The following is a 9,806-nucleotide window of genomic DNA, read 5'->3' on the forward strand; positions in this document are numbered from 1 at the left end:
CTTTATAACGAAGAGAAGTAAGAATCAAAAGTCGATTCAAAGAGAGCATTGCACCGGCACGGCACCTTGGAGCGCCGCCTCCATGCACTACCAGCCAGCCAACGTCGGAGCCGTGATCCCCTCGCGGCAAAGTTGTAACGCCCCAAACTTCACCTCACCAACTTGAGCACGTCACAGTGCCGCGAGGCTCTAAAACATAAACCGAATGCTCGATTTACGTCCTAGAGGATCGCGAGGCAATTTGTTTGAAGAACTTTTTGTAAAACACAGCGGGATCTATAAATCCTTTTGAGGTGTAAATCTTAAGTTACCGAAATCTATTTCATTCGTCCAGGACTTGATAGAAAACCTCCCTCGGAAGATATGAACAACAAAGAGGGAAAATTCAACTAGGTGTGACACGAGGCTAACTATCAACAAGTCTCGGACTACGAAATTCAAGAAAAAGAATTTAGAATAAAACTCAAACGGTTATTTACCGAACTTGTTCTGCACACCCAGCTCCGTCTGTTACCAGTGCACGGTACCTGCATTCACACTGTTGTAGGGGTGAGCTTTCGTCCTCGCTACTCAACAAGGACTCTTAACTCGACTAGGTTTAAAATCGACAAAGTAAATCTTTGGGGGCCCAGTATGAAAACATACTTAAACAAAGTGTTTAAAAGAATGACAGACTTTATAAAAATGCTTTTTGACTTGAGAATCGATGCATGATACTAAATTGAATATGCGCGTTGAATCTTACCCAATGGCTGATCCCATAGACCCACTACACGACCTTACCTCTATTTACTTCATCACCAGGTAAGCGCAGTGAGAGCGTCTACTATCTAGTTACACGCACGTACCGAGTCCGTCATTAGGATCGGAATACCCGGACGACCAGCGTAACTAACCCTCCGGAAGTTAAGGGGATCGAACCCAAGGAAGTCAGTGCCACCCTTCTCTCTTAAGCCATAACATCTCTCACGATTTGGTTAGTATGCATTGCAATTTAACATAACCAAACCATACCACTTAACATGCATCATATTGATAACAATATATAAAAAAACCATTAACCGAGGAGAGTTCTGAATCCCTACCTGGATTCCGATGCTTTCTCTCACGTACTTCGAGAGTCGCGAACCTTGCTTTTCTCGGGTGACTGGAGTCTTAGATTCCGAAATTTCGACGGTTAATATATCATTGAACAACTAAATGAATTTCGATGATTAATACATCGTGTACCGACCCGAACCTAAATTTATAGACTTACGGGTCTTTTGGACAGTAAACGAGAGTTATTTTAATTTTCGATTCCGTTTTGACCGTTTAGGGGGCCTTAAAATATGACTTTTTGTTTGGGTCAAAATTCAAGAAAGCTTTCTTCATGAAAGTCGTAGAGGACGTTATACCGAGCGCGTGCATACTTGGTTCGTAAAAATCAGAGTTCGTATGCAAAAGTTATAAATGAAATACGAAAGTTACTGTTTATAGTAGATAATATATTTGAATTTTTACTGTAGCCGTGTAAAAATTCTCTCTCCAACTCCCCCCCCCCCCCCCCCCCGGCTTAAGTCAACACGTCGATCTCCCAAATCCGGCCACCAAAAATGGTCAAACCAAGTCCATTAGGAGCACAGTGAGATGAAGAACATCCTCCCCGAAACCTTAAGCCAAGTGGTGGAGCGTGGAGGAAGAACTAGCAAGTTGAAGTTTCGGGTTACTATTCATGAATCGGGTCAAATCTTCCCCTTAATAGTTGAGGTACTTCGGGTCGTAGTGGGGAAAATTGATCACATAGTTGAGAGGAAGTTGCTATAAAAATTTGAGGGCCATCGGAGGTAGTGGCCGTGGTGCCGCACCGCCACTGTGGGCGGCGCGTGGGATGGTGAAAAATTCCTGTTTTTAGCTCATTCAATTAATTATATAATTGTTGTATGAATTGTACATGAAGTTTGGTGAAAATCGGAGAAGTTTAGAATCGATTTTGAATTATCGAAAATTAGGGTTTCGATTTATGATCTACGAGAATCCGATCGTCGGATTTCTCTCGAATTCGTCCTAGAAATCGCAAATCGAAGAATAGAATTTATCGGTGAAGTTTGGATTAAATCCGAGGAGAATTGAAGGATTTATCCATAAGTTTACGTATAGAAATTTATATTTTATAGGTAATGTTAATTATTTTTGGAATTAATTAGTTGTTTACGAATAATATTTTCGTACAAGACGTGAGGAGCCTCCGTTGGAGGAGAGTTCTGACCAACGGCAAGTTTAGCCGTATACTATGAGTGGACTTTTGATTTTAATTGATGCATGCAAATTAATTTCTGCAATTTTAATTTTATTGAATTATCAAATTATTTATCGAGCAATTTATTTTTGGTTTTGATAATAAACTGATATATAGTTTGGAATTTTGAATTAAGATTTATTACGCTCGATTTGAGGATTTGGAATTATATTGAAAATATTTGTCGAATTATTTTTCCGCCGTAATTTCCGGAAGTTTGCATTATAATAAGTTATCAATCTTTCGAGATTTTTAAAAGAGATTTGAAATTGTTATGTTTGGAATTGGATTCATGATTTGCGTTTGGGAATATGATTTAAATTACGGAGATTATGATTTATGTGATTTTGATGAATTATTTTCCAAAGTGATTTCCGGAATTTAAGATTATAATTTTATTCGTCAATTTTTAAGATTTTCAAGAATATGATCAGAAATGAGATTTTCGAGGAAAATATTTATGTTTATTATTTCACGCTTGTTTGTGTATGAATTTGATAATATTTTGACGTGCGGGGCCACGTCATTGGAATATACTTTTTTTTTTCTCGTGAGAAATTGGGGAAGCTTTATGGATTTACGAGTTTTTCGATTATTTTCCTTCACCATACTTGAGTCTGTTATTGTGTCTCCTTCTCACTTACTTTGTGTTTGTGGGTGAAGTCAAGGTGATTTATTCTCCTCCTCACGTGAGTAATAGAGGCTGTTATTTCTCCTCCTCACATAATTTATATGTGAGGGAGTCGAGGGTAGAGCCTGAGGGGTTCTGTTATACTCGTATGGTGATAATCGTTCTTCCCCGTATGATATTGTTATTTTGACTCTAACTAGCAAGGCTGGTGGTTTTTCCAGAATTTTTATTGTGGCGATAAATATATTTTATAAATGTGGCATGCATCGAAATTGTTTATATTTCAAATTGTGGGAAAGTATTAAAGTTTTGTTCAATTAAATGAATTGTTAATTATTTTTGTCCACTCACTCTAACGTGTTTTTAAATTACTTTCTCCTGGGCCCTTTGTTTTCAAATGCCCAGTCTGCAGGCGAAATTAGTCGAGGTCGGGCGTACATGGAGTTGAGGCATAGCTAGCACTACTTTCGCACTGTAGGATTTATCGATCTTTTATCCTCTTTTCGTTTGTTTTAGAATTGCTCTGATAACCTATGAATTTTTGCTTAATGTCAAAATGAAGTTGTTGGTATTTGGGGAGCAAAACGGGATGCTTAAAAGTATGGTTTGAATTCTTTGCAGGTTAGGGTTGTTCATTTTTGGGGAAAGTTATGTTGAATTTTCTCGAAAAGTGGACCCCGCAGGACCACCTGGAATTTCAGGGTGAAATTCTGGGTTGGGTCCTGTCACATCGTCCAAACCAACTTCTACTGGTTTGATAAGGAGTTGACCAAGGTTTGACCAACCTTTCCTGGCTTGACCAGGATTGGCCATTTTAACCTTACTGGACCAACGTTTCTTAGTTTGGCTAATATTGACTAGTTTGACCAATCATGACAAGTTCGATAATTAACCCAAATTACCGAATATTGACTTAGAGTTTACGGAAATATATATTAAGTGCACCCAATTACTAAGGCCACCCAATAAATAATAATCCCTTTTCTTTGCTTACCATCACTTTCAACATATACACGAGCGATGGAGAAAATCATCTCATTGTTAACAAACGACCTCAATTTGCTCAACACTCAAGTTTATTTCTATTTCAAATTTTGACGTATAATAATTTAATAGAATTACTATGGACACCCACACTTTCCAAATTTTATACAAGGTGTGCCCAAAACTACTAAAGACACCCAAGGTGATAACTTGACCATTCTCAATTATTCCACAACCAATTCGACCACCCTGCCCCAGCAACACCAACAAGACTTTAACTTGCAAAACCAGAAACAATCCCACATCACTTCATCTATTCCAACCAAAACACTATGACTAAGACAACATAACAAATTCGATAGCAAGTCTTTCATTTCACCATACCAACCAAACTTTGTCCCACAGCTTCCAATCACTAACACGAGAACAAAACGGGATTCCAGTTCGAGATTATACCTTTGAATTCAAAAATTGACTTTGATCAAGCCAACCTCAGCTCCCAGAACAAGCCCAATGATCCAAACCCAGTTTCCTAGCTCTACTGCCGAAGATGAACTGGTATTCAGGCCTCAACATCCACAACCCAGTAATCTTCGAAGCTGCCTACTCAAATTGTGGTCAGCTTCCTCCTTCAGTTGCAACCAAGCCGAAACGAAGCCGGAAAAATCCTGGAAAGCTGCCAGACTCGAAGAACACGGCGGAGCCGTGGCTACCCAGAATGCAAAGCAGTCAAAACTCAATCCAACTCTAAAACTAAACACACAGGCATGTAGACCATGACGAGAAGATGAGATTTCATACCAAAGAAGCTCAAACGGTGGCCGGAATCTGGAGAAACTCGCCGGAAAATTTCAAGGCTTGTCACCGTTGGTTCTCCTCCCTCGTCCCGTGCATGGACAGTCAGAGGCTACAGGGAGACGAAGGGAATAGGGCCTGTGCGCCATTGTGAGGTGGCCAAATAGTGGTACAATAGTCGGGTTTCCTTCTCGGGTCGCGTGGCATCCGGGTCGGAGAACTCTGCTTCTCTCTCTCTCTCTCTCTCTCTCTCTCTCTCTCTCTCGAATTCTCCTCGGTCTTCCCACTATTCACCACTGATATAAACTAGAAATTGTGCCCGCACTTTGCCGCGGGTTTTGGAACTAACAAAATGTTATTTAAGGACTAAATTTAAAAGCATAAAAAATATAGTTGATATGATCATTATATTAACAAAAGATTAAGTCTTGTTTCATAACAAATGTTGAAGTAGATCATGTCCTAGTAACATCACCACCGGTACAGATGTTGTGGTAGTTTGCAAAAAATAGTTGATGATGTACTTTGAGGTTATTGAATGGGAGTGGACTGATCATCCCAGGTATTCTCTACACTACGCTATCTCTGTAAGCATCTCGGACACGGTAATGGTTTTTTCTGGCTCAATCTCCGATCTACTTCTTCAATGCGCTAAAAATAGGTATATCTTACAAAAATGGTCAGACTTGGCAATATGATTGCTGTTAAGACGAACTATCAGCTGATTATAAAATGTTAGATTCATCGTTTGCAAAAGCTGACAGTTGCTTGGAAGTCTCAACTGAGTTGTTGGCACTGGAAGTCAGAAACAATGATGTAAATATGGAGGTGGGGTGAGGCTAGAGGCTGGTTTTTATTTTTATGTGCAGAAATAAAAAGGGTAATGCAATCTAAGATAGTAGAAGTAGGTCATGAAATTTATACGGTATTGTTTTGTGCAGAAGAATAGGAAAAGGGAGAAGTTACCTTTTTTGGAAATTTGTTTGATGGTAATGGTGATGGCGATTTGAGGAGTGGCCTGCTATCTGTGTCCGAATGTCTCTTTTTTGTGGGTGAGACCTGGCTTGCTGTGGAGCTTGAAGGTGGTCTTCTTGTCTGGGAGCATATCGCTATGTATCCGGAAAGATTCCTTTAACAGTGAAGACTTGCTTAGTACCGTTCTTTAGTTTCATCAGTTTTAGCCCTCAAAGTTTGTTGCAGGAAATTGGGTATATAATTGTTCATCCTTCTCATCCTAGTTATATATAAAATATTGGAACCCTACATGAATGTTTTGGCATATAGATAATCAAGTATTAAGTATCAAGTGTTATGTATGAACCGTCAATGATAGTGAAACTAAGTTTGAAGAAGCTCATGTCCGTGAAACTGATATAAATCAATATGAGCAGAAATGAATACTTGTACAAATGTACCCATGTTCTCAAACAGAAGTTAAAAAAGGTCCCCGTGACATTAATTGTTGACATTTCTTTTACTTTACCAAAGGAAGCATAATCATAAAATCTAATGACCTGAGTATTGATGTGAACACATTTTTCCAACTTTGCAAGATAAACACATGGGCTAATAATATGTAAACGATCAGATCATAAGCCATCAGTTTAGCAATGAAGGAATTAATAGCTCCACACACCAAAACACAAATTCATTGAGTTAAAAAGAGACAGAGACGAAAGAAAGTGGAAATATTAGCATGGCTGGGTTCACTGGCTCTCACCTAATTCTTAATTACAATACCCTAAACACAGAACAATAATTTTGAAACAATATTAATCACTGGTTAAACTGTTCCATTTCAGTTAAGATTTGGTTAGGAAGAAAACTAATGATTCTTTTGGTTGCTGCAATTGTGAAACACATGGTTTATACTTTTTGAATTTCAACATTTCCAATAATCAGAGATGCATAAAATTGATTCAAACAAAACTGAACTACACAGAAGTTAATAAAACAATAGCAGAAAAAGGTGAAAATTGAAGTGGAATGGGTAGGGAACAATCTCTACATAAATTCATGATATAGAAGAATTTAGAACTGATCTTATCCTAGAATTTCAAAGAATTTAACTGTTAAAAAGCAGTCCAAATATACATTTAAATTCAATTTGTAGTATGTAGTTCAATAGTGAAAACATAATGCACTATGATTACACATAGCAACTTACCCAAATTCTAATTCACTCAAACAGCAAAGAAGCTGCTTCCTTTAAGCACAGACACACTAACCTCCGAAATCACCGTTCAAAGCATCAATACGAGGTCGAATTCCACTATAAATTTCTTTGCAACTGAAAATCAAACCATTTGCATTCAATTTTTTGTGAATTTAACTACTTTTACACAAAAGCTCAACCAAAAAACTTTTCTCTTTTGAATCCTGAGAAAGATAAAATATGCAATGACGAAAGTATTTTCCCCTGTATTCATTCCATACAGGATAACGAAAACTAAAATCTTTCAACATTAGTGAAATAACAGTATGATTGATTCTATGATTGGCTGCCCAAATCAGATTAAGAACCAGATCTCTTTCATTTGTTTTACTTTACTCTTTCTGTCTAACAGCGTTAAAAAAACCTGTTGTTCTTGTAATTATTCAAAAGCTAGAACAGAGGCTACACCAAAAAACGAAATTTCATATATGAACTATGAACTTCAATTAACAAAACAAAGAAACAATAAAAGGTTTTGTCTTGAAAGATTATAAAAGCTGATAAATCAATTACTACAACTGAAAACATGAAAACGAAAAGTGAATTAAAGGTAATCACGTTGGGTATATGAACAAAATATGAACAACTATGATATTCATCTTGATTTTGCTTGGTTGAAATCTTACCAAGCTTTTACTGTTCTTGATTTTGATCGTTGAGGTTGAATTTGACTAACAGTGAATCGAGATGGTGATAGCGGCTCCCCGAAGATGGAAAGAATCAACGACTTTCTTTATATATCACAATGAATGCCAACATGTAAATTGGCAAAAAATGAGTACAAGGTTGTAATTCTTAAGGTCATTCCTTCAAATACTATTTCTATTCAATTTGAACTATTCCATCTGAAGTGAGAGCTATGAAGATCATGGGGTACCTGGACTTGAGATTATACAAATCTCTTAGGCATGATCTAACAAATTTGAGGAGCCGATGTTGCTAAGAATCCTCAGGGGCAGATACCCAATCTTAATTCTTGTCAGAGAAAAACATGGAAATTGTTAGCAAAATCAATATTGTGTTTAATCAATATCTCCGAGCCCAAATCCTAAATTAATCACATATGAAGATTTAAATTGATTTTGAAGATTTTTTTGTGGAAAAATCAATTAGATACCTCTTAAAATGAAGAAGATTGTCATCTCCAGAAAGCTCGAGCTTTGTCTATCTTCGAGGAAGCTCAATAACCTCGTGCCGATTGATCAAATGCAGGTTAGAGACGGAATATTGATTTGAGACGGAAATCAATCCCTTTGTCACAGAAATCAATATTCCTTTCCGCGTATCTAATCAAACCCTCTAGTTGCTAAATATCTGCACCACTGTCAAGTTGATAAGGAGAAGCGAGAGAGCGAAAAAACCTGAATCTTCTGGAGTTCGGGCAATCTATTGTCGGCGGGTGTTTATAAAAGACTGATAATTTAAGAAATAATTCAGGGCAAAAACGTCATTTACTTCGGGCTCGAATGAACAGAATAGTGCAGCGCGAATGAACAGTTGACGCCCTTTAGATAATAGATAATTTGGCCAATTGATAACAGATGGCTAGGATCAAGCGATGGAGACGGTGGATGGCTAGGATTGCTCCACTTGTTTTCTATTTCTTGAATTAATTTTCAAACTCCCAAAATTTCGGACAGCCACGATAACTAGTTTGGGTATCCGAATAATTCTCCAAAATTTCCACGAACTCCTCGAGTCGTGTATTTTATCATCCAACTCCTAAATTGAAGATTTCACTTTATGAAAATTTCTGAAAATTATATCGAGCTCCTTGACGTTTATCGAGATCGCTAAAAAATTTGTCACACGATCCCCACTAAGCTCGATACATTTTTCCGGGGCTCACAAAAATCATGGCTTTGACGCCATGTATGGAGACTTTGCTCCTCTCTCTACATCTCAAAGTCAATTGTGACATTGTGGCTCAACCAAAACCTTCATTAGTTGATTATAATAAGGCCAATCTTTCGTTCTGTAAAGCTTGTCTTTTTAGGATGGAGACCATCCTATACAAAGGACACTAAAGAAATAATTCCATTTTTACATAGAATCCAAGGGGATTATGTGAATCGATTCAACCAACTTGCGGACTACTTAGATGTTTTATGGTGTTGGTTCATGTGCGAACACGCTAGTCACGTGTCGCGCTATCGTCCACTTGTAATGCTGCTTATGATAAACTCCTGGCCCAGATCATATGGCTGCAGGCTTACTACCCAGATCATCCCATTCAGTCACTTCGACTTGATAATGCTAGAGAGTTTACATCGAAATTTTTTGATGACTATTGCATATCATTGGGAACTGATATTAGGCATCATATTCCCATGTACACACCCCAATGGTCTCGCGGAAAAGCCACCATTAAACAACTATGATGGTAGCCTGGACATTGGTAATGCGCACCAATATTTCGGCTTAGAGTTATGCAATATCACATGCAGCTCGGCTAATTCGTCTACGACCCATAGCCACTCAACCTTTATTTTCGTTACAGCTAGTGACTGGGTGCGAAACAAATAGTTTGAGAGTAAGCATTACACAATCTCCAAGATTTTTTTTAGGAAAAAAAAGAATAGATTCTCCACTTTTATACCACATGTGGGGTTTATGTGCCGATCGCGGCGCCATAGCGTATCAAAATGGGTCATTGCAACGAATGCATATTTTTGTTGGATATAAATCTCCAACTATAAGTCCGCTATGTAGAACACCTGACAGGCGATCACTTTACCGCTAGATTTGCGGATTGTCACTTTGATGAGGTAGTCTTCCCGTCGTTAAGGGTAGATTAGAACGTCAACGTTCAACAGGAATGACAGAAATTGTCGTGGTCTGTCCCCACTATGTCTCACTTTGATCCCCTAAAAATGATAAGATCACATATACCTACTACAAAC

The sequence above is a fragment of the Rosa chinensis genome, chromosome 6, assembly GCF_002994745.2.
Source record: "Rosa chinensis cultivar Old Blush chromosome 6, RchiOBHm-V2, whole genome shotgun sequence".
NCBI lineage: Eukaryota > Viridiplantae > Streptophyta > Magnoliopsida > Rosales > Rosaceae > Rosa > Rosa chinensis.